Here is a 5,131-nt window from a genome sequence, read left to right on the forward strand (position 1 = left end):
GGGTTATCTGCCCCCCTTCCCCCCCAGGCCTAAGTTCTGGGGGCCCCAGGGATGATCTGCACTGCAGTCCTACAGGCTTCAAGGAAGAGGGCTGTGTTGGGGACCGGGAGTCGGGGCCGGGTTTCCCCTCACGCTCTGATTCTGAGGGGCAGGGCGGTCCCTCCCCATCTTCCTCCCCAGTCAGCCTGGAGTCCAGCACCGGGGGACCCCCAGCTGTGCAGTGTGCCAGCGGACACCCCCAGCTGTGCAGTGTGCCAGCGGACACCTCATGGAGCAGCACCCCGTAGATGCTGGCGGAGAGGCAGGGCCCCGATGGGGAGGCTGGTGGGCGGCGCCCCCCGCCCCGGGCCAGGTGCAGGTGCTGGGCGGGGCTCTGGCCCCTGGAGGTGGTCTTGGCAGCCCCTGCCTTACAGCCTGGGGTTCGGCTCTGTGCTGGCGTTGGTCCGAGTGGAAAGGACTTGGCTCTGGGCTCTCCGGCAGGAAGGGGCCTCAGGGAAGGGGGCGCTGAGATGACGGCCCAGGCCTCACCTGCCTCCCGGCCGCTTCCTGGTCAGCCACACCTGCTGCTCGGGCTGCGGGTGAGGCAGGGGGTCTCTGCATCCTCCGCGGGACACCTCTGCTGGGGCATGTGGCCCTCTGCACTGGCCCTGGAGGCTGGGGACAGGTCCTGCCTTCTCGGTGAGTCCCCAGCCTGCGGGGATGCCTCCCAGGGCTCTGCTGGGTGTGCCTTGCCCTGGAAAGCCTCCTCCTCTGTGTGGCCCTGGCCGAGCGCTGGTCACCGCTGGTCACTGCGGCCTCAGCTGCACCTCCGGGACCAGGACCTCTAGGGAGAAGGCCGTGTCCCCTCTGGAGGCCCGGTCCTCTCCTCTGCAGCCCAGGAGATGCGCCCGGCTGCCCAGGCCCCGAGGCCTTCACCCACACTGATCCCTCTGCCACAGCACTGCCTCTCTCCCCTGCCGACGCTGGCCGGCCCGTGAGAGCTGGCGCCAGGGTCACTTCCTCGGGGTGCTCTGTCCTGGTTCCTCGCCGGTGAACAGCCCCGCCTCCATGTCCTGCGCCTTCACGGCACCCAGCCAGTCGCTCCCAGCAGGGAGCCTGGAGCAGCGAGGGGCCCCTCCCGCTGATGGCCTGGCCTCACCCGCCAGCTGCCCGAGGGCCCAGAGCCGTCTTTATCCATCAAATCCCGTGCGTTGGGCACTGACCTGGGAACTGGGGAGGGCACCATGTGGTGAGCAGGATAAACAGGTGAGTGGGGTGGAGGACGGACACAGCAAACAAAGAACAAGGACTTCTCAGACAGTGGTGAGTGCAGGGAGCGAGGAGGGAGGAGGGGCGGGGGCCCGTCTCACGGGGCGGGGTGCGTCAGGAGCCGTGTGAACCCAGGTGTGTTCCATCACACCTGCGCCCAGCTCTGTCCTCCAGGTGTAGAGGGGCCTGGCTTAACCTTCCAGAACCATGCCCAGCTCTGTCCTCCAGGTGTAGAGCGGCCTGGCTTAACCTTCCAGAACCATGCCCAGCTCTGTCCTCCAGGTGTAGAGCGGCCTGGCTTAACCTTCCAGAACCATCATCTGTATTGTCCTCACCATCACTGTACCAGTCCCGGGGAGCCGCCCTTTCCGCTTCACAGAGGGCTTTTGCATCTGTCACCTCATTCGCGGGGGTTCTCACATCAACCAATGGGGCCAGCAGGGGCGGTGTTGTACCCGTTTTACAGATAAGGACACTGATACTAGAGAGGGGAGATGGGCCTGCCTGCAGGCTGAGGGTGGACAGCTCCACAGGTGGGCACTGAGAATGGATGGACAAATCAGGGAGGGCTGCCTGGAGCAGACATGCTGAGGAAGTGGCTTAGAATTGGCCAGCTTAGAGCAGAGGCTCTGGAGCCCCAGCTCTGCCCCATTCCTCTGAGGCTTCGAGAAATCCCCTCGGCTCTCTGGCCTCAGTTTTGTCATCTGCAACATGGGCACATCCTGGACTTTGCCCTAGGCCCTTTCTTCTCTGAGGTTTTGTGACCTTGACTTGAGGCCCAGCTTCTTCCCTGACCCTGACCCTTTTCAGATGAGATGGCAGGGCCAACTGAGGGGCTGTGTTCCAGCTGTGGGCAGTGGGGCCGTGGCATCATGGGAAGGGCCAGTGGAGGTGTTGGTCTAGGAACCTGTCGTCCTGAGCAAGCTGGACTGGAGCGAGGGGAGGAGCCGGGAACCTGCTGGTCGCTCAGCCCGGTGCCTGCAGCTGCCGTGATGATGGGAGGGGAGAGGGATGCCCTCGAGGGACGCCAGGAGGAAAATCTGCCTGCCCTTTGCAGTTGGCAGCCGATTGCCTGGGGACACAGGTGGCCAGGTGGCTGACCCATCCAGCACCCCAAGGGGATCTTTCTAAAGCCATAGATAAGATTAAGTGCTGGAGCTGGGGCTGCCTGTGTGGATCTTAATGGCTAACTCCAATCTGTGGAGTGTGAGCAAACCCGGTGGGAAACGTGAACCATCCATCGGAGGGGAAAATGGTCTGACAGCCACACGGCCAGAAAGGCTTCTGTTTGGTTTCGGGGCTGGGTGAAAGTGGGGGAGACACCCTATTTCTCTTTCAGGACTAGATGCTGGATTAGCACACTGGCAGATGTTTGTGCCATCAACAGCGTCTTGGTGACCTCGTGCAGGACTGCCACATACAGTCGCTCAGGTTGTGCATCTCACAATTCTATTGTGAATAGCGACCCATGCCATGTGACTTTGTTTTGTGTGAGGTTTAAAACCAGGGCTGGCCAGGGTTCCTGCCCTCCCCCGCTCTGCCAGTAAATGCTAATGCTACTCCTCCTTTAGGTCTGTCCAGTTCAAATATCCCCACCTTTGGGAAACCTTCCCAGAGCCTCCTGGGTAAAGCTAATTGCTGCCTTCTCTGTTGTGACAGGCCACAAATGGCCATAGAGTTCCTCCCCTCCTGTGTCCCTGTCCCTTTGCAAAGTGACCTTGCAACTCTTCCCATCAAGAGGCAGAGCCAGTTTCCCACCCCTTGATGGTTTTGGCTCTTTGGCCTGCTTTAGCTGATCGTACAGTAGCACATGTGACAAAAAAGACGCTTGAAAAGTGTTTAAGCTTTGGGATGTGCCCTACCTTGCAGCTCTTGGGCACCCAGGGATGACCACATGAATGAGCTGGGCTAGCCTACTGGCTGATTAAGAACACACGGATCAGTTACCTCTAATATCCCTTTGGACAGCCAGCCGGATGCCAGACATGGGAGTGAGGCCAGCTGATGGTAAATGCACACCTGAAGCCAGACAGCATCAGTGGTGCAGAGATGAACCACCTGGCTGAGTCCTGTTCAGATGACCAACTCACAGGATTGTGAAAAAATAAATGATTATTGTTTTAAACCACTAAATTTTGGGATCGTTGTTACACAGCAGTAGCTAACTGATACACATGTGTTCCCACAGCACTTTATTCCCACATCACTATTACTGCTTGGATAATCCTTGTGGTAGTGACATTACTGTGGTTAAAAGAACAAACTTCAGAGACAGAAAGACTTGGATTCAAACCCAGTTCTGTTGAATCCTGGTCTGTGGCCTGGACATGTCACTCAATGTCTCTGAGGCTCAGATTCCTTATCTGAAAATGAAGACTAAAAATCCGAGATTCCAAGCTCACTGGTTATTGTGATGATTAGACATACACGAAGAATTTAGTCTTAGTACACAGGCGGCACTCAGTACACAATAGCTGGTATCTTTCCCTGCTGGTCTACACACAACTCCTCATGGCTCTTCCCAGGATCCCCGTGACCTGGACTGGGGAGGGGCTTGTCTTGCCCTAGGGGTGCTTGAGCTGAGAACTCCCACCACCAAAATACCCCTGCTCCTCCGAGGCCCTTTCCTCCAAACCCCAGGAGACTCACCCTTCCAGGGAGAGCTGATCTCCCGTTATTTCTGGGAAGACTTTTATTCATCGTTCATCTTGGCGTTTATTGTTGACGTTCAAGAACAGTCAAACAAGATGAATGGCCCGTCTCCAGGACCCAGAGGTGGCTTGCCTCCCTCACTGTAAATTCAGTTCTACCTATTGACGGCATCAGAGGTGCCTGCACTGGGTGTGTGTGTGGGGGGGTGATGTCCGGGAGGAGGGGCGGCAGGCTCTGGCCCTGCGGGGGACCGGCCGCTGGAGGGAGTTAATGCCCTTAGAACACCTGGCCTGGGGAGGCTGGGGCACTGGCCAGCCTGTGCCATGCTGAACCTCGGGCCCGAGTTAGTCTGTGCAGCCCGGCTGGAGGTTGAATGCCCTGCCCTGTCGCTGTTATCATTGCTCTTGCGCCATCATCTCTGACCTCGGTTTCCCTTCCCGTCGGACGGGGTGATACTCCGCTGCTTGCACTTAGCCGGTGCTCCTTAAATGTGGCCTCTCATCCCCTTCTCTGCTTTGCCCCGACACAGTACCTTGGGCTGGACGACGCACGCGCCCTCTTCCCTGCTCACCTGTGGTGGGTGATGCTTGCTCAATGATGTCACGGTCGCCCCTGGTCCCAGTGCTGGGACCAGGGGTGGGACTGGGCCACAGATGGGGAGACCATGCCTCCCACTTCAAGTGGCCACAGTCTGCTTTGGGGCCAGAGACAGGCACGCAGCTGACATTGACCCAGCTTTAGGTCTTCAAAGGGCGCTGTGTCCATCATCTCACCTGACCCTCCCCACAGCAAAGGATTAGACAGTGGCTGTGGGTCAAGCTGACTTGAGTTGTGGAGCCCTGGCTCCTCTGCTGATGGACTGTGTGGCTTTAAGTGGTTGCTTGACCTCTCTGGGCTTTAGTTTCCCATCTGTCAAACGTGGTGATAGCAGTGTTGGTGTGAGGCTGGAAAGAAGAGGCACAGGCCCCAGGCTTGCATGGCACCTGCTGTGCTCAGTAAGTATAAGTTCTCCATATCTCTGTCCCCACCTGCAAAGGGGTGAGTCCCCTGTCCCTGCAGGATCCCAGATCGGCTCATGAGCAGGTACCAATGTCTGAGGATTATGAAGTGGCTGGGGTTGTAGCTGGGACCTTGAAGGGCGGGAAAGACATGTGCATGCGTGTGTGTGTTCCTGTGTGTGTGTGTGGCTGGGCTCCCACCCCTCTGTGCTCCTCTCCTCACACAGCTTCCT

At 58.4% G+C, this 5,131-nt stretch overlaps 1 long non-coding RNA gene across 2 annotated transcripts; it reads left to right on the forward strand.

The window, feature by feature from the left end:
- Window positions 1-242: 242 nt before the first annotated feature.
- Window positions 243-3,381, forward strand: LOC309646724. Of its 2 annotated transcripts, XR_014255563.1 has the most exons (3): window positions 243-678; window positions 2,588-2,679; window positions 3,118-3,381. It is a non-coding gene; the product is annotated as an uncharacterized lncRNA (long non-coding RNA). The 2 variants fall into 2 exon arrangements; XR_014255562.1 differs by having other exon boundaries at window positions 2,588-3,381.
- Window positions 3,382-5,131: the final 1,750 nt, after the last annotated feature.

Source organism: Balaenoptera physalus (genome assembly GCF_965194825.1).
Source record: "Balaenoptera physalus genome assembly, chromosome: 17".
NCBI classification, from domain to species: Eukaryota; Metazoa; Chordata; class Mammalia; order Artiodactyla; family Balaenopteridae; genus Balaenoptera; species Balaenoptera physalus.